Raw genomic sequence first — 20,186 nt, 5'->3', positions numbered from 1 at the left:
ATAAATGGCCAATAAGCACATGAAAAGATGCTGAACATCATTAGTCGTTACGGATACAAATCATAACCACAATTAGATACCCACTCACATCCACTCAGATGACTATAATCAAAAAAATGGGCAAAGAAAAGTGTGGTGAGGGTGTAGAGAAATGGTAACTCTCATGTATCTTTGGCGGGAATAGAAAGCAGTGCATCCACTTTGGATAACACTCTGGCAATTCTTCAGGACGTTAAACAATGAATTACCACATGACATAGCAATTCCACTCCTAGGTATACACCTAAGAGAATGGAAAACTGGCTCACACAATGTTCATAGTACCATAATTCTTAATAGCCAAAAAGTGGGAAAAAAACAATGTGTGCCAACTGATGAATGCATAAATACAATGTTGTGTATCCATACAATGGAATGCTATTCAGCAATAAAAAGAAATGATGTACTGACACACGCTACAGCATGAATGAGCATTGAAGACAGTATTTTAAATGAAGGAAGCCAGCTTCAAGAGGACACACCTTGTATGATGTCACTGATATGAAACATCCTGAATAGGAAAATCCACGGAAACAGAGAGTAGATAAGTGGTTACCAAGGACTGGGGTTAGGCTATTACAGGGAGTGACTGTTAATGGATGCAGGATTTCTTCTTGTGGTGATGAAAATGTTCTGGAATTAGATAGTGGTGATGTTTGTACACTTTGCAAGTATACTAAAACCCACCGTAATATATACTTTTAAAAGCTGGGTTTTATGGCATGTGAATTATATCTCAATTTAAAAATTAAAAGATAAAGTAGATTAGTGGTTGCCAGGGTTGGGGGATGAGGGAATGGGTACAGGCTTTCTTCTGGAGGTAAGGAAATAACATGCAACTAGATAGTGGTAACGGTTGCCCAACGTCCTGAATATACAAAAAAACCCACTGGATTGTACACTCTAAAGGGCAACCCTTACAGTACGTCAGTTACATCTCAATGAAAAAGGAAGGAAGAAAGGGAGGTAGAAAGAAACAGAAGGAGACGCGAGAGCTGGGGGAGAAGGGGAGAAAAGTAAGCCCTGGGTTTCGGTCACAACAAAGGAAGGTGAGGAGGCGGACATGCTGAGGGAAAGGCAAGGATGCCTTTAATTCAGGAGAAGTCCTGGCTCAGCACAGGCCTGTTTCTCTGCTTCCCAGGGAGCCAGGGGACAGAGTGTGGTGTCTGAACTGGGCGGGTGCCTATGGCTGTGCTCCTGACCACCTTCCTAAACAGAGCCCCCGCCCTTAGCCATCTTCCCACCCAGACAAGAATTATCTCACGGACACTCAGGAGCACTGGTCACAAAGCAGAGTGAGGTTTAAAGGTTCTCTTCTCTGCTGGAGCCAGGGAGAAACTGTCATCAGACCTGAATAGCCAGTTATGATTTCAAAGAAACTGCATGTACTGGTCCCAGATGGACTCTTCACAGCATGGCATGGAATAGGACAGGAGTTTTGTATGGACTTTACCAATGAGGACTTTGTGGCTTCAAAAGGTTAAGTGATTATCCTGAGTCACAGTGCTCACCAGAGACAAAATAAAGACTCAAACACAGACTGACTCATTGTAAGTCCTCAAGTAAAGGCAGTGAAGGCAGAGAGGCAGGTCAACACTGTGGGAGCCTGGAGGAGGGTCAATCCCCTCTACTGCATAACACCCTCGCCCCCCCAACCCCATACATCCCAGCAAACCCAGATAACTTCTTCCCTCACCTTACCCTCAGCCTGCTCCTTCCCCACATCCATCCACGAATTCAGGTGTATTGACACGCACGTTTACATAAACACTTCATGATGTGTACATGACATGAAGGAAATAGACTCATAACAAAGCAATACACCTATTATGAGCTGAATTGGGGCTCCCCAAAATTCATATTTTGAAGCCCTAACCCCAAGTAACACAAAATATGAATCTATTTAAATATAGAGCCTTTATCGAGGTGATTAAGTTAAGATGAGGCCATTAAAGTGGTCTCTAAGTCACGCCAACTGGTGTCCTATAAGAAGAGGAAATTTATACCCACAGCAACAGGATAGACTGCCCCTTGAGAAAGAGCCATGTGAGGACAAGCAAGAAGGCAGCCATCTGCAAGCCAAGGAGAGAAGCCTCAGGAGAAACCAGTCCTGCCAACACCTTGATCTGGGGTTTTAGCCTCCAGAGCTGTGAGGAAATTCCTTCCTGTGGTGTAGACCTCATCTGTGGCATCTGGTTATGGCAGCCCTAGCAAACTCATGCAGCGTCCACACTGACATTCAATAAAGTGTCAAGCAAACATCCCACGAGTCTCTCTCATCACCAGCTCTGTCCTGACTACCATGAGGCATTGTCTCTAAGCCTCCCCACATGGAAGATCCTTGTCTCCATTCTCGGCCAGGAAAACCCCAGTTCTTCCTAAGGACCCAGCCCTGCTGTCACCTCCCAGTTTTCCCAGGAAGTGTCATTTTCTCTATCCCACTTCCCCATTATGCTTTGTGCTGATCTGTCACAGCACTCACCCACACTGCAGTCGACTTGTCCTGTTCACTGCCCTCACTCAGCCCTTAGAGCCCTCACAGACAGTGCCATGCGCTGATCTCTCTGCAGCCCAGCACCAGCTGGTGTCCGCCTCAGAACAGGCCTTGGTGAGTGTTGACTACTGCCCAGGGCGGGCAAGTTCTGGGCCAAAGCTTGGGAGAAAGAAAAGACATCAATGGACTAAAGAGGAGTCTTTCTGGATGTAAAACGATGTGAACAACCCAAATGTCCTGGGCCTTAGCGGTTATTGTGGTAATTCAGATCATGTTGCCCTTGGCCAATGTCCCCGGCTTGCACAGGAGATGGGCCTTGTGGATTGACCCCTCCCAGGGAGGGGCAGCGTCCCCTGTGTCTATCCAGATGCTGTCTATGCTGACACGCTTGCTCACCTCCAGTCTCCCCACCTCCAGCGCCACTCAGCCCCTCTGTTCTCGCCTCTGCAAGACCTCAGCCCTCGCTGGTGGGGCTTAGCTGGAGGCTGCCTTCTCCACTCCGCATGGACAGCTCTCAGCACACTGTCCCTCACCGCTAACTGTGCCAGGGGAACATCTGGGCATGCTACTTCTCCTAAAACCTTTAGTACTTATGCCCCTGTCTCATTGCTCCTGTAAAAGGATGGTCATAGCTTTCTTCTATGCGTTTCTTTCCATCTTGATAAACTTGTTGTTTTCACCCTATTGTTGAAATAAATGCAAGATAAATTTCCTCACAGTTTACTTAAAACTACAAGAATGTCATATGATGGAAAGTTCAGGAGATACAGGATGAGGCTGGGAAGAGAAACGTCTTTTCCTTCATCTTTCCCACATTTCTTTTTGCCAGCAGGCTGGAAAAAAGAGCTCTGTCACCTCTACTCCAATCCTTAAAAGGTGACCAGCATAGGGTTTCCCACTGTCCCTTTGTTTCACGTGAGTCTCACTCGCCTCTGCCTCCCTACCAAGGTGACGTTGTAGAGAGGATTGAACCACCTGGTGACTTCAAGTTCCTTCAAGAAACAGTCACAGAGATTTCAGAAACCAGCACTTATGGAACTTCTGTGTGTAAATGAAACATGAACGATCCAGTTATAAGAACCCAATAGGAATAATCTCCATGTTCTTCAAACTGCCCTCTGTGGGAGACATATGGCAGCTCCCCTCTTCTCATTTCATTGGGAAGGGCCCAGTTCTCGCTGCCTCTGGGGATTCTCAAAGGTTTCCCCCTGTTGTCTCATTACACAGCACATCTAGCTCATCAGCCCCTGCTCAGTTCTGTGTCATTTCCTGTGTTGAGATTCGTGGAAGAAGCAGCGTGGATTTGCATTCGGGACTCAGGTTCTAGAGGAGACGTGCCCAGGTCCAATCCGTTGCTGCCGCCACTCGTGGTGCGACTTTGGACAAATGCCTCACCCCCTCTGCCTCAATTGCAGCAGGGGCTTGACAAACCCTACCCGGTGGACATTATATGAGACGGTGCCTGCCACACACACATGCTGGTCAAATGTCGGCAACTGTGTGCTGACGTTACGTGGAATGTCTTTACCAAGGGAAAAGGCCATCCATTCCAAGTATTAGCCTTCAGCAGCGCTAAACACACACACGCAAAAATAAGTAAATAAATAGAAATGGAGAGCAGTTTCAAATGTTAGCTATGCCTTCATCTTCAGGTTTCTGTCTCCTGAAGAAACAAAGCGCGGGAGGAAGGACGATACAGACGATAGCTCTAAGGTCACCACCACGTGTGCGGCTGCCTAACTCACATCTCTGACAACGAGAGAGCTTGTCTTGGGGTCTCATCTAGGAAGCCCTCAGGAGATCTGGAACAGCTGCGCATCCTCCCTCCCAGGAGCCGTGTGGGTCTGCAGCTCAGCCTCCCCATGTCTGAGCTGTGAGGGAGTCTATTCTCTGCTCCATCCAGATGGCAGCAGGCGACCTTCCTATCAACCTCCTCCTCCTCCCACATTCACCTCAGTGACCTGAGAAGACACGGCTGGGGGCAAGTGGAGGAGGCTTAGCTCTCACGCAGTCAGAACAAACTGAAGCAAGACTGCGCCCTGCATGCAGCCTCTGCAGCTGAAGGCACAGGTTTCGCTGGGCCCGTTGATCAGCAGCACCTGTGGCACTGTGCTTGGCAGACAATGTGCTCACATCACTTTTCAGAGGATTTTCCTCCTTCCTTGTGGGGGCTGCTTGGGCATTTCGACCTGGAAGGCCCAGCTGTCAGGTTGCTGGGAGACTTCCTCTCGGCCCCCTTCACCTCTCTGCTTCAGACACCTGCCAGTTCTGCATCCTCTTTGTAGAGAAGTACCACTCAACTCTAAATCTCCCTCTGCAGTCCTCCTATGTACTTCCTAAGGAAACAGCCATTTCTGTGACATCAGTCCTCCAGCAGGAGCTGCCTGGATGGGCATCTGGTGTTCATGAGACTCAGTCTCCACAGGTGGAGCCAGTTGGGAACCACAGACTAGACCAGGCGCCTCCACCCTGGTCCTGCTCTCGCCTCCCCAGGAAGCCCCCTGTCTATTTGGAAATTCTGCATCCGTGCATGTGGGTGTAGGCAGCACTTACTTTCTCTCTCGTGGTCACTCTTGGCTTCAAGTTCTACCTTTCCCTGGACTTGTGACCTCACAGCGTCTCACCTTCCACAGCCTCCCTCGTACCTGTGCTCACACCCACCCCACAGGAATTTATCCCCTTTTCTGAATTCATCTTTTCCTCCAAAATAGCAGAAGACATTTGTGTAAACAGGGGTTTTGAGTGTCTGGGAGTTTCACGGAGTTTATTCCACAGTATTACCTCAGCTTCTGTCCTTTCAGACTCTGCCTTCCCCTCCTCTCTCTTTTCTCCAGGGCTGTAGTAACCACAGGTCTCCCCAAATCTTCCTCACACCATTAGGAAGAACAATGTCCTTCTCTATCTCCTATCTTGGCTGTGGTCCTACCTTCACAGATCTACAGACTTATTCTCTCTACAGAAACAAAAGTCTTGGTTTTTGGAAATGGAAAGGATTGAATGGTTTTTTCCCTTCTCCCTCGTCAGTGAGACATTAGTCAGTCTAGTACAATGTGAGTTCACTTCTAAGTCAGAGTTTCCAACGATCATGTTGGTGTCTGTTACATGAATAATGTCATCTAATTCCTCTATAAACATGCGTTTCTGCCAAAATCTGATAGGTTTCTCCAAAGTCTTTTTACCAGGCATTTAGAAAACAATTTTTGAATTCCTACTATGCAGAAGGGCTTCTGCAAATCTGAGGTACGTGTACCAGGAAGTACTGGGCAGGTTCAACTGTTCACACCACAAGAAAAGCTCAGGGACCTAGTTTTTACTGTCATTTCTTGTATTAATTTTGTTGGGCTGCTGGCTGGTGCAACTCCTGCTCTAAACTGATACACAGGCAGTCCTGTGCATCCCTATGTCTCATTTAAATCAATCCATACCTTTGAACATTATTGCATTCTCCCTGACCCACCTACCTAGCCTGGGTGCAGACTTTGGTGCATCTACCGACAAAGAATGCTCCCAGCTGTCACAAGGGGGCACCATCAACCAGCTCCACCTAGCCTCACTGGGGCAGCTCGTCTCAGCAGCGCTTGAGACATTTGACAATTGTTCCATTTTGCTTCTCTTGATTGCAAAGTTAAGTGGAAAACTGAAAAATAAAAACGATGGTACCAGAAATAAGAACTGTAGGTTTCGTCAACAGTACTTGATCTAAAACTGGAAAGCAACTTACTGCGGCGAAAGCAGGGTTGAGAGCTTCAATTGGATGCTCCATGGAATTCATCCAGTCACTGCACGAACGGTTGTAGAGATAATTGGGCACAAGGAATGCATTTGAAAGGCTGAAAGTAAATATATTACAGATTGTTTCTAAGTCATGGCACGTAATTAGGAATTTGATATTTTTAGTTATATAGGAATGGAAACTTGGTTATAACAGAAGCTAGTTTCACATGCGTTTTCAGGATCAGAGTATGTTCAAAAGTAGGTGAGTACTTATATAATAATATTTGCACTTTCCACATATATCATGGGATAGAATCCTCACAAAACAACCCAATAAAATAGGCCATATAAAGTTATCATGCCCATTTTACAGATGCAACCCAATTGTTTACTTTCTCTCCTTCATTCTCTCCGCCCTAGTTTTTAGAGGGCCGCATCCTTGAAGCATCCAGCTGTTGTCTGCCTCTCTCATATCCCTCCTCTTGGAGGGTCCTTTCTCTCCCTCTCCCATCTCCAGTGGGCTGCCCTCCAGACCTCTGTTCCGCACTTGAACTCAAGGTCAGGCTCCGCTCAGAAAGCGGACACTTTCTCCCGTGGAGCCCATGATGGCCCCGCAAGGCCTCATGCCAGTCCTGTGTGCGAATTTCCTTACTGAAAACTCAGAACAACTTCACAAGAGAATTACAGTATGGAAAGGCTTTTCCTGCATATCTAAAGGAAGGTTTTTAAAGACGTAGATTCTTTCTAAGGAGGCAGTCTCCCTCATGAGCAATCCTCTCATTCTTTCCTCTTTCTGTATGTTTTTATCGACTTCAGTCATTCATACCATCGCAGTAAGGGGAGGCTGTTGTCACAATTTTGAAACACTTGACACATGCTGGGTCTGGGTCTTCCTGACCTGCTGGGAGTTCCCTTGCTAACCACTCCATGACTTCTCTGACCCCTCTCAGCCGTCCTCTCCTGGCGGCCTGCTTCAGGCATCTCCGAGACTCCATGTCTTCCCCAACACAGGACACTGGACATCCCCTCAGTTTCTACAGTGTTGCTGGGGTGTCAATTAAGGCATCCTTCCACCTGGAACTAATACCACAGCCTCACCAGTTTCTTCATATAAGGTGAGGACTGTTGAGGCCATGTGGAGGCTGGGTGCCACCAAGCACAAGATGCCTGAGACGGTACACTATTCCTAAGGAGTATTTTTAAGTGATTTTATAGCATGATTTGATATCTTAAACTTGTCACATAATGATATTTGGTGTGTTACATACTGCCATGCACTGTTATTTAGTAGAAACTTGCGCATTAGAAAAGATTATGGGTTCTGCAAAATTATTTTTAGCCAAAATTATTAGCTATTTGGTTAAGAGGTGAAAGGGACATTAATGTCTCATGGGGCAGTTTGAGTTCCGTGATGATGTCCTTTTTCACCCTAGGTTAAAGAAGTTAACCAAAGGTCAAGGGAGTGTTTTTTTTCTCCCTTATGAATGAATATGACCTTGGATTAACTCACTAATTTGGTTCCCCCGTGACCTTATAAGAAGACATGTCAGCTGTGTTCTTAAGCAACGTCGTAATGGCTCTGGCACCCGACAGGAGGCACAGCGGCTGCATCGCTAGTTCCCACTGCCTGTGGTTCAAAATAAACCTGATTGGTAATTTGCATCCAGACCTAGCATGCTTCTTGTGAGGACCTCAGAAGCTAAGCTTGCCTCGTGAGTTCCCATAAGAGATGTTGGCTCTTGTGGGCACTGGTCTCACGACTTGCCCCTGAGCTGTTATCTGAAAGATCAAGGAAATAATACACACATAAATTAGTGAGGGACACTGTGTAGTCCTCCATGAGGACCGCTGTGGAAGATAAATGTGGTTCACACAAAAATTAGAGGGCCTAACCATGTGAACCAGTGGGTCAGGAGATACTTACATCTTTTGTCTTTTTTTCTTTTGTAATTATGACAGATTTCTAAAACCATTATTTCCCAAATTTCCTATTAAATAAAAAAAGATTGCAATAATCACTAAGTATAGTAACATTTTTTTAAAGTTTCTTCTGTTTTTCTTTTGAAAAAACAAAATGTTTGCTTTGGTTTTGTCTTTCGTGGTGGAAGCTTTCCAGAATGTCTCATGATTCTACCTGTTGAGGGCTGAGATCGAGAGATTAAACTGGGATGAGACTCTGTGTGCTGGCCGGAGCTCCTCATCTGATGCTCTTTACTACGGGGAGGTAAGGGGAGCTGACTTTCCCCAGGAGGGATTCAAAATGTCAATATTTGTGGTTCTCTTATTTAACCCTGGTCATTTTCTACAGAGAATTATCCTGAAATCTCCTACCTGTGTGGAGATGGGGGGAATAAGCCTGGTCAACACATGCAGGGAGCAGGTATGGGAAGGGAGTCTCATCACTACCAGACAGTCACTGAATGCCCCCATTTCCAGGCTGGCCTTTCACTCCATCTTCTTGCTGTCCTTGGAGCCCTGAGACTAGAACAGTCATATTAATGTCCCAGCTTTGAGGGGAAGGGGTGCAGAGTCGTTCTTCAGGGTTGGGGGCTGTGGGCAGTGAGAACCTAACTTCTTCTGCAACCTCCTTGCTGTTTCTAGGCCCAAACCTCATCCCACTTTGCAGTTCCTGATGGCTCCAATTCCTGAGCCTCTCTGGAATCCGTGGGGTCCATGAGCTGCTTCTGGTTCGCCCTCTGCAGGCCCTGACGAACCCATCCCTGCTTGCCAGGTCCTCAGTTCCTCCATGGGTGTCTGTCTCCACGTGCTGTAGTTTGGTGTTCCAAGTGCTTTCATGTATCCTCCAAGCAGAAGTGAGCACTCTGTCTCCCATCCTCCTTGCTGCTAGAGTGGGTTCTGAGAGGACAGAGGCAGAAATATCATTCCTCTGTCATTGTAGACCTGGAAGCCCCCCAGAGAACTGTAAGGCGTTCTCCACTGACTGCAGCATCCAGAGCTTTTGAAGAACGGTGCCCATTGATCTATGAGTAGTTGACCAGCTCTTCTCTGTAGGAAAGGGGAGTGTGTCTTCTTTCCAGCTGACATAGTGAAATTTCACAATGATGAATAAATGACAAGTAACAGGACATATTGGAGTATATGAAGAAGCCATTTGTTTTAAAACTAATCCAGCCTGAACTTGTTTTCCAAAAGGGCCTGATGTGGCCGGTTGAGCATGCTTCATACATCTGCTTTAAACATTTACGCCGTCTCAAAGACAAGAATGATGCCCTTAAAGATAGGGATGTAGCTTCCCCCATATTGGAATTTCTTTAAGGATAAGCATCTCTATCTGGAGACTAAGGATTAGTTACCGACCTGTTGGACTCACCTGGTGACCACTGACCTGCTGTGCCAGTTAAGCATCTCTTGACAGCAGAAGAAGAGAGAATCCTGTCATATGTGATGAATGCTATTTGTTCCAAGACTGCATATAACCAATCTGTACAACCCACTTCTTTGGTGCCCTTCTTCCCTTGGGGAAAGAGGACCCCAAGCTATAGTCCTCAAAGCTGGCTCATGATAAACTCACCTCAACTTTGACTTATAGATTCATTACGGATTATCAGTGTCAACCACAATAAAGTGTCTGGATGGGGTCTTATTGTGTTTTTCCTCCTTGACACTTGCTAGACCCTTTCCATTTGAAGATTTATGAGTTGCTTTGTGAGGAAAATTTGCTCAGGTTATTTCTTTTACCTTTTTGGGAAAATCTACCTTTCATCTACCAGGTGGCTTCGATGAGGCCATCCAACCCAGATGGGGTCTGAGTGGCTGACATTCCAGGCCCTGTAAAAAAATGCTTTGAAGCTGGGGTTGATCACACCTAACCTAAGAATGCAAGTGCCCTAAATGGCAAATCCCTCAGATCCACTTGGGATTCAGCCCTCCCACGCACCCCAGCCCCCAGCCTAAGCCAACTAGCCAGAGGCTTCCCCAGGGCTCTCCTGAATACCCAGTGACACAGCAATTGAGGGCTCAGCAGAGGGAAAGTCCCTCCCTCTACCTGCTCTTTGTCCAGGGAAGTTCCGCCCACTCTGGCTGTAGTAGCCTGTGGAGAGCAGGATCCCTGTCTGGGGCCTCTGGGTGGGGAAGTGACTCCATCACACAAGTCCTGGCTCCAGGTCTCAAGGCTTGTCCCCCAGAACACGAGCCCCTTCTGTCAGTTCTCTGGAGCATTTCATGGTGTTTTCTCCTTTGAACAAGTTCCACTTTCTCCAGACTCCTGACTGCTTTAGGACAAGAGAGGGGCTGTCCTCTTCCTTTCTTGGTCACTTTACCAACTTTGTACAGTGAGACCTAAATTTTCTGAGGTGTCTCTGCAGTCTTAGCCAGCACTGGCTTCACCCCGTCCTCAGTCTTGGATGTTCCAAACTGTGCCACTGAGAAAGTGGCCCCTGTGCCCATTTCCCCCTGACCACCCTCCCATCATGGATTGTGCACATTTGTAGCTGGGAGGCCTGCATCAGCCTCTCTTGTGATTCAGAGAGTCCCTGGTCCTTGAGGGCACCTTGTGCCCCACAAGGCTCCACATCCACCTCGCTCTCAAGCTTCTCTGTCTCCTTCAGGATCATGAACAGAACATTTATGTTTGGGCAGCTCTGAGATCAGCATGAGCTCCGGATGACAGGGACTACGAATGCGCAGACCACACCACAAGGGACTATCACCCCAACTCGTGCCCTTTGACCTGTCCTTACCCAGGAGGAAGTGGGTGCCTGCCAGAGAGGAGCCTCCCACAAGCCGAATGCCACACTGCCTCCACACACAGGTGCACACAATGACCAACATCACTGTCTACGTGTGCTTCCTCCTCAGGGAGACACTCAGAGCCACAGGCACTTTCTTGTTGGCTCCTCCTCGTCTGGGCTCCACTTGACTCCACATCTCAGGGAGCAGCTGAAACTTCAGGAGGCAGCTGGCTTGGATGGGACTTCCTTTGGTGGGTTCTCTGGGAAATAGCCTCACCCAGCAGTCTGCACTGCATGTGAGTCCAGGACCGGCATGTCCCTGAGTGTGGGGGGCAGGACCAGAAGACAGCTACTAATGAGGAGAAATGTGCCGCCTGCCTCCCCACAGGATTCTGAGCCTCAGACGTGATCCAGGTAGAAAAGGGGCAGGTCGCACACCTGCTTTCGTTCCTAGGTATGGAATTCAATTGGAACTTGAGAAGGTTCCTCCCCTATCCTCATCCTTCCCCACACACCCACCTTCTTGTCCTATTTAACAGAAAAGACTTGACTGTCTCGTTGAGGTAGATGGGGAAGGGCAAGGAGCAGTGGGAGGGCCTTAGTTTCCCACACAGTCAAATGAGGCCTGACAAAGACAAAGACCTAAGGAGCCAGGAGGGGACTCACACTCGCTTGAATTGATGGGAATCAGCGAGGCACGGTCTTTGAGGGCTTGCTGAAAGCTCACCTGGGGCCGTCACTATAAGTGTGGGGGGTCTGGATCTGCCAGGACTATGCGCTGGTGGTCAGGAAGGCCACATTTCCACTTTCGTTACTCTGCTTTAGTCTGACTCCCAGCCACCATATACCTGGTTGGCACAGAATTCGATCTCTGTCATTATTGGGGTTTTCCCACTCTCATCTCCTCTGAGAGGAGTGACTTGAGAAGAGAAACACATCAGTGGACACCAGTCAATATTTGCCCAAAGTTATGATGGACGTGCCCACATGGTAGCTCTTTGTCCTTGTTTTTTTTCCAGCTGTGGAGACTGTACTGATTCCTGCCAAGTCTGAAATCCATAGAGATAAGGGCCCACCTTTCTCAGTGCACCACCAGCCACACCCCTCTGAGGTCCGTCTCTCCTTCACGCACTGCCGGAACCACGACTGGGGCCCGAGGACTCCCCCTTCACTTCCTCTTCTCTGATAAATTATTTCTTGTTTCAAAAATATGTGAAGCACTGGGCATGTGCCAGGCATTGTTCTGGGTAACCTGGGATACTCAGTGCTTTGAAGAGGAAAGAAAAAAAATGAACACCCTTGTTTTGTATGGGGTTGACAGAAACACCCAAATATCAAGAAATAGGTAGTCTTCTTACAAGGTGATAAGAAGTATGGGGTAAAAATAGTCCTGGTAGGGGACTTGTGAATGCTAGGAGGGGGGTGGTCTTTAAATAGGTGGCAGCTTAGGCCTCTGAGGAGGGCACATTTGGGCCAACCTGAGATGGAGAGTTAGCTGTGCGGGCAATCGTAAGGGGACATTCAAGGAAAGAGAATAGTCTGAGAGACAGGAGGGAGAGCCGTTATGGAAGTCTGACTGAAGGACTACTGCCATGTAATGCACTTGGGAGGGTCACGCTGGTGACTCTGGAGGAGGCTGGCGAGGCAGGCAGCACGTGCAGAAGCAGGAGCATTGGAGAGAAATGCAGCAGGAGATCCTGGCAGCTGCAACCAGCAGAGGAGAAGCGGAGTGGGGAGGAGTGGCTGGATCCTCACACAGCTCTCAGAGGCATTCTCCCTCTCTCCTCCCATCCATGAAGTCCTCTCAAGATTTCAAGTTTCCAGATAAAAGTCAGACAGAAAGACATAGTGGTCAGACAACTGCTGCTACTTCCCATAAAACCTCCCCTGAGGCAGAGAGTCAAGGACCTAAAACTTTCTGGAAGAGAGTTAGGACGATTCTGAGAAGGAGGAGGAAGATGAAGGGGAGGAGAGAAGAAAAAGAAAGAACAGTGTGTCAGTAAGTTCTCCTGCTACACATTTTTTTTCTTTTTCCTTTAGTTAAATGTCAACTGACAGCAAAGGGGGTTCTAGGGCAGCTTCATAAAGGAACAGCAGCTGGCTGACAGAATGCCTGGTTTGTCCTCCACACTCAAGAAGAGGAGAGATGCTGGGCAGGGACCCCAGGGCACGCCAGAGACACCTGGCCTGCTGGGACCTGCTGGGACCTTCTGTGACCATTGCTGGGTGGTCTTGGGGAGATTCCGTAAGTTTGCATGGGAACCGGATGAACAGGTTGGTGTCTACCAGGTTCAGTTGCCATCTCTAGGTTACCCTCACCCCGTGAGCCTGGGAAGAGCAGCACTGTCCCTGTGCACCCCATCCCCACCCCCAGGACCTGCACTTCCTAGCAGTGGCAGCCACAGGCCATGTAGCACATCTTCTCAATCCTTTAAAACCATCCTGCCCAGTGCTCATCATAAATATTTCACCTAGCAGACGCCCTTCTCCCAAATACCGCCAAGATAGCCAGCTGCCTAGGGGAGTGCAGTGTCCAGCTTCCCTCTTCAGCCTCAACTCACCCATGAGAACCTGTGGTCGTCTTCTTTCTCAGAATCATCACAGTCGAGTTTTGTCATGTTTTACCTTCTGGAGGTTCTCTTACGAAAGCCATTTGCCTTGATTTTATTTCAGATGATAAAATATTATGCACCCATCCCCTCATCTCCCATCCATTAACACCTCGGGCATCTCTGTGCCAGTAAACAACTCTTTGGAGCAGGTCTCAAAATTAAGGTGTGATATTCTGTGCTGTGATGACAGCTGGTGAACCCGGGAGGGTCTCAAATGTCCTAACCACAAGTCCCCTTCTTCCTCTGCTCCTGGGGAGAAGCTTCGCCAGCCCTACAAGCCTCCTCATCACGGGCTCCGGGTGCACTTCCTGCTCCTCCTTGAGGAGCACATCTCAGGTCCCTGGCAGGCCATCGAATGATTCAAATGGGCCCTCTCATCCTCCCTTGAGAATCAGGGCTCACCTACCCTCCTCATACTGCAGAGCCTGCGTCCCACAGCCCCTGCTTGTTCCCTCTCTTCTCTCACACAACCCCCTATGACCCTGTATCGCATACGATGAACTCTTCCCCCTGGCTATGAGAATACGTGACTGATAAACTGCTCTCAACGTCATCGGTCCCTGGTCCCAGGTGGGGCAGCCAGCCATAGTCATAACCCTAGGGTGGGAATCTCTCCCTCACCACTGGGATAATTAAGATGATTACAGCTCTTTCATAACCCAGGAAGGGAGCCCTATGAACTGGAATTCAGAAGGGTCCTCTGGACTGGATCCTTTGTAGACAGAATCACAGAGAAGCTCCAAGGCAATGGATCCCTCGGGGCTGAGCTAAGCAGCTTGGGCCACTCCCTCTTCCTATCTGAGCTCCTCAGAATTTGTAGAATCAGGAACATCAGAAGAACAACTTGATAAAATAGTTCTTCTTAGTCACTATGCCGATGGAGGCCAAAATGGGGCCCCAAAGAAGGCCTCTCAGAAGGCCAAGACATTCACAAATGGTCAACTCTAATTAAGGTTCGATGGAGGATAGATGTGCTCGTGGGAGGTATAGGCATGGGAGCCATAGAAAAGCAACTTCACCTCAGATGTTGACATGCCCAGGGGCTGTCCATTCCTGGAGGAGGACAGAGTCTTCTCAGACTGTGTAAAGGCGACGCCCGCAGGTGGTCTTCTGCAGAGACTGGGAGCCCAGATGTGCAGCGAGAGTAATTAGCACATTGAACCTGGGAAGATTGGTTCTGCTTAGTGTCGACGTTCAGAAAATAGGGGTAATAACACCTACCACATGGGAATTACAGAGGGTCAAATGGAAGATGCTGAGAAAGCTCTGGCACGGTGGCTGTCCCAGGGTCAACGCTCTGTTGAAAGTCATCATCAATGTTAAATCATCGTTTAACCTTCCTGAGACATTGGGACACGTGGAAAATAAGAACAGCTTTACAGAATAAATTCTCTCCTTTAGAGGATTTTGTGATCATAAGCTGGGGGAGGAAGGACACAAGGAACGGAGGGCTTGCAAACATTTACAACAGTTCAGGGAAATAATAAAGCGTGGACCCAGCTTCGGCGTAAAGCGGAAAGTACTATGCGATTTTCCTGTTGCTGCTGTAAACAGCCCCCACAAACTTACAGGCTGAAAACAACACAGGTGTATTCCCGTACTATTCTGGTGTTCAGAAGCCTGTAAGAAGTCTTATGGGGATCAAATCAAGGTGTTGGCAGGGCTGGATCCTTCTGGAGTTTCCAAGGGAGGCTCCCTTCCCTGCTGCTTTTGACTTCGGGAGGCTGCTGGCATTCCTCCGCCTGTGGCACCTCTTCACATCCCTCCAACCTCTTCCTTCCATCATCACATCTCCTGCTCCAGACCCTGATCTTCTGCCTTCCTTCCTCTTAGAAGGCGCCTTGGGAACACACTGGTCCTGCCCAGATCGCCCAGTCTGCTTTCCGCACTCCAAGGTCCTGCATGGCATCTGCAAAGCCCCTCTGCTGTTTAAGATCATTCACAGCTTCCAGGGGTTGGGACACAGACCACCATTCAGTTGACCACAAATCCAAGCTCCATGGCTTTCTCTAAGCAGAAATGTATTGATAACTGCATCCAAAATATTTATATGGGCAACAGTGGCATATCTCCCTCTCCCCACCCCCAAGGGAATCCACATGGAACCTAGAGTGTACTGGGCCAGAATTGGGACTGGAAGGCTGGGTGCCGCGTGCCTGTGTGTTGCTGCTTTTGCCAACTTGCATCTGCTCTGCTCACAGGTGCTGCCCAGTCCTCCCCTTGTCTCATCTCGTGGACTTCTCAAGGGATCCTAGCGGACGGGGCTTGCTAGACCCCCGTTTTCCAGCCCTAGGAGGAAAAAATCCTACCTTGATGCAGACTTTCCTTCTAGAATATGCCTACGTAAATTGAATAGATGCTGTTGAAGCAGGGCTGCCTTATGACCTTCTCAGGCCCCAGGAGACTTTGCCATTGTGGGCCTTCGCCTCTTCAAAATATATTAAATATCTGTTTTTTGACTGCACTGGTATAAAGATGAAAATATTTTTTCATGGGGGGCCCTGGAATGAGTCAGTTCTCCAGGGAGCTCTGATTGCTTTAGCGGAAAATGCTATTTAGAACCAAGATCTGGAAATTAGTTGCGCTCATTGCCTTTAGGTCTTCTTAATGCTCAGAGCTTTATACACACACACACACACACACACACACACACGTGTCTATATTCTCTATCCATCTATCAGTCAAAACCTGACTTCACACTGATACCTGTAATTCCAATACAACATCACATGATCCGTTCTAGCTTTCATCCTTTCCATATTTGTAATTCCCTCCTCAAACCATGAAAATTTGGCTCTCAATATCCTTTAGTTTCTTACTTGCTCATTTCCCCTTTATGTACCAAGCCCCTGCTCTCCTTGACTGTCTCCTTGGCTTTGGCCTTGGTGGTCCCGCAGAACCACCACAGAAAAATAAAATTTTTAACATTACACATTAAAATATTATCTCCAATGTGGAAGCAACCCAGGTACCCATCAACTGATGAGTGGATAAAGAAGAGGTGGTCTATATAAAATGGAATACTACTCAGCCACAAAAAAGACAAAATTGTCCCACTCACACCCCTGTGGATGGACCTCAAGGGTATTATGGCAAAGTAAGCCAGACAGAGAGAGACAAACACTGTAGGACTGCACTCATACGTGGAAGATAAACAAAGTTACTGACAAAGAGAACAGTTTAGTGGTTACCAAGGCCAAAGGGGCTGGAAGGGGGCCACAAGGGGTGAAGGGGCACATTTATATGGTGTCTGATAAGCAATAATGCACAACTGAAATGTCACAATATTATAAACTATTATGACCTCAGTAACAAAAAGTAAAAAAACAATAAATAAAATAAATAAAACAAAGCAATGTAAAAAACTATATATTATCTTTACCATAAAAGTTCATTTCTTTTCTTGTGATTTGAAAAGGACGTCAAACTTTCTTGTGGCTCTTTCACAGTGTCCTGAATCCTAAGTGCTAGAGCCATGGTGCCTGGTGCTGAGTCAGCCCTGGTCTGAGAGTGAGGGAATGGGCACAGTCTGCTCCCTGCTCCGCGGTCCCGGGACTAGAACAGCGCTGGTGAGTGGAATCAAGAGGAGGTTTCCGAACGTGTGCCCTTAGCAACTCCAAGGAAATACTTTCTACTCACATTTTATGGCGGTTCAGTCCCACTGCAGTGAAGGCCAGGATTTTTTGTTGCTGTTTTTCAAAATATGAGGTTTCAATGTTTTCAGAGTTAGTAAAACTCTGTGATCTGCATCCAGATTATATGACTTTCTAGCAGGTCCCAGTGTATAGGATGCTGCATTTTCACAACAAAACAATGTTTCACTTCTAATAAAACACTTGTTGGGTTTTAGACATTTATCTTTATGCATTTTATCCCTAAATGGCTTGCAAGTGTTCTACATGGGAGATTTTTTATTAATTGTCTCAGAGAAAGTGATAAGTGTGTGCTCCCCCTTGAGCTAGTCTTTCTTCTTGGGCGATGCAATAATAGGTACATGGTAAAATTGCGGACACAAGAGGCTGGGCGTTCCAAAGGTAAATTTGCAGAAAGTGGAGGTTTGGCCCTTTTTATATGTATGAGAGAGACAGCTGTCCTTAACCCTTCCTGAAAGGAGGGAGAAAAATCTCTGTTCCGCAGAGATGGGATGCACAAGTTCCTGCTGGATGCCCACCGTAACTCTCTGCTGTGTAAGTAGACTCTCTTCAGAAGCCAGAGAACCACAAGTGTCTGGGGCTTTCTCAACTTAGAGGTCTCTGCAAGGTCGGACCTCTCACCTGCCTGAGATGTTAATGCCTCAGGAAAGGGTGTTGCAATCTTCCTGGGATCTTGGGAGCCTCCCCTTGGGTCCTCCTTCAGGCGGTAACTATTTGGACATTTCAGCAAGATAGGAGAAGTTGCTGATTCTTCTGGATCAGAGCAATTAGGAGACAAATTCTTAGACATGGCATCCTCATGGCCTAGGAAAAGTGAAGTGTTTCGAGCAGCAGTGAGAGCAAACATCTTTCTCTTAAAACTGCATACATCTCCATGTCCCAAGAGGCTGGACTTTTTCTAGGAGCACAAAGAAATCCGGGGAAGACTTACTTCCCAGCAACGCATTAAATAAATCACTTTCAATATATTTATGAGAAAAAAAAATCTAAGTTTTTATCCTTCAAAATCTTTCCTTGTAGCACTTGGATACATTTTGCATAAGCATATGTGATTTGGTGGAAATCTCTCTACTTAGGCTGGAGAACAACCCAGAGATGAGATGTCACGTGATTCCCAAAGCCTCGCCTCCACTGGCTGTCCCTCTGGGAAGGTCCTTACTTCGCTTTCATGATTGAAAGGTGAATTTTCTGAACATAAGATTCTTGGTTGGCAGAGTTTTTCTTTCAACAGTCTGGATGCAGATGGCCTTCGTATCTGGGGACGCAGAACCCAGGGATATGGAGTGCCAGCAGAGGGACGGGAGCATCCTCAGATGTTGGTCTCCGAGGGGGTCCTCGAATCAGTGCCCACAGACCCCGAGAGAGAACTCTATGTCATCCCACTGCCTCCAGCCTCCATTATTGATGAAGACAAGTCAACTGTAACTTTATTGGGTCTGCCTTGCATAGGATAAGTCATGTTTTTCTTGCTGCTTTCAAGACTTCGTCTTTCAATGCTTTTACAATGATACATCTAGTTGTTGATCTCTTTGTGTTTATCCTACCTAAATTATGTTGAACTTCTTGGATGCTGTATCAGCCAGGGTTCTCCAGGGAAACAGAATCCAGTATGTTTAATTCTATAAATTACAGCCATACATATTTATATATATATACATATAATGTATACTATATTATAAGAATAATTTATACAGTGCTATATATGCATAGACTATTGATAACATTGATACTTTATATGTAATATACATACAAAGACGTTTTTCTTATTTGATGAAGTCATACTTCCCGTTTTTCCTTTGGTTGCTGTGCTCTCAGTGTCCAGCTGTAGGTGGGGTTTCTACAGGTGGGGCGGGGGTTCATCAAGAGCCCAAGGAAAGGCTTTCTCCATCTCTGCCACTCGAAGCAAGTGCCACTGAGCCTTCAGCCTTCTGAGTGTGTGACAATCTTCAGGGAGACGATCCCCGCCCTCCAGGAACATGCTGCACAGCTGGGAACAGTGCGAGCACCGTAGAGAACAGGAGCTTTGGAGAGCAGGACAGCACTGCATCGGTGCTGATCGTGCTCACAGCCAGGAAGAGGCTGGCAGGGCTCAGGGGGTCAGAGGAAGTGCTTGCTGAGCCCTGAAGTATCAAAGCACAGGTGAGGGAGGTCCTAACAGTATTAAGCACATACTAACTGCCGGGCTCTGTGTCGGGCCCTTTACCTTCTTGATCAAGGCCAATCCCACCTGCCTCTGAGGCAGAAGAGGAAAGGATGGCTGGAGAAGGTCAAATATTCTTTGTGGAATCACAGAGGTGGTCAGTGTTGGAGCCGGGCCTGACTCCAAGAACTTCCTACTGTGGCACAGGGCCCTCAGCACCTCTAGAGCCCAGAAGATGTAGAAGGTGGCATTGCAGTGGGGGCGGGGGGGGGACACAAATACCTTCGCTCTTCGGTTACCCTGAGGTTGAGTTAGTCCTTCTACACTACAGATTGACTATTCCCCCCACGTTGGAAGGTAGAAGGCCTGAGTGCTGCATGCAGCTGTGAGGCAAACCCTTCCATCAGTTCTTCCCTTCCTCCTTGAACAGGGCTTACCTGTTTCCAAGGCCCCCTCATGTTTCTCAACTCCTCTTGGTCAACAGACTCCTGAGTGAGTGATTGCCAGCAAGACATGGGGAGCAGGTTAATCAAGGTGAGGATTGACTTAGCTCAACGTTTTGAAGAAGAAAAGAGGGGACACCAGGATGAGACGGAGTGAAGGAGAAAGAGCGGGTAGAGGAAGGAGGGAAGGGCTCAGCGATCACTACCGAGACAGCCACTGAATGCCCCCAATTACAGGCTGGCCTTTCACTCCATCTTCCTGCTGTCCTCGGAGCCCTGAGGCCAGAACCCTCGTATGAATGTCCCAGCTTTGAGGGGAGGGGGTGCAGAGTTGTTCTTCGGGGTCGGGGGTTGTGGGCAGTGAGAACCTAACTGCTTCTACAACCTCCTTACTGTTTCT

This window comes from Equus caballus, chromosome 7 (genome assembly GCF_041296265.1).
Source record: "Equus caballus isolate H_3958 breed thoroughbred chromosome 7, TB-T2T, whole genome shotgun sequence".
Lineage (NCBI taxonomy): Eukaryota > Metazoa > Chordata > Mammalia > Perissodactyla > Equidae > Equus > Equus caballus.
The sequence above is the reverse complement of the archived record's forward strand: the minus strand, read 5'-3'. Positions refer to the sequence as shown.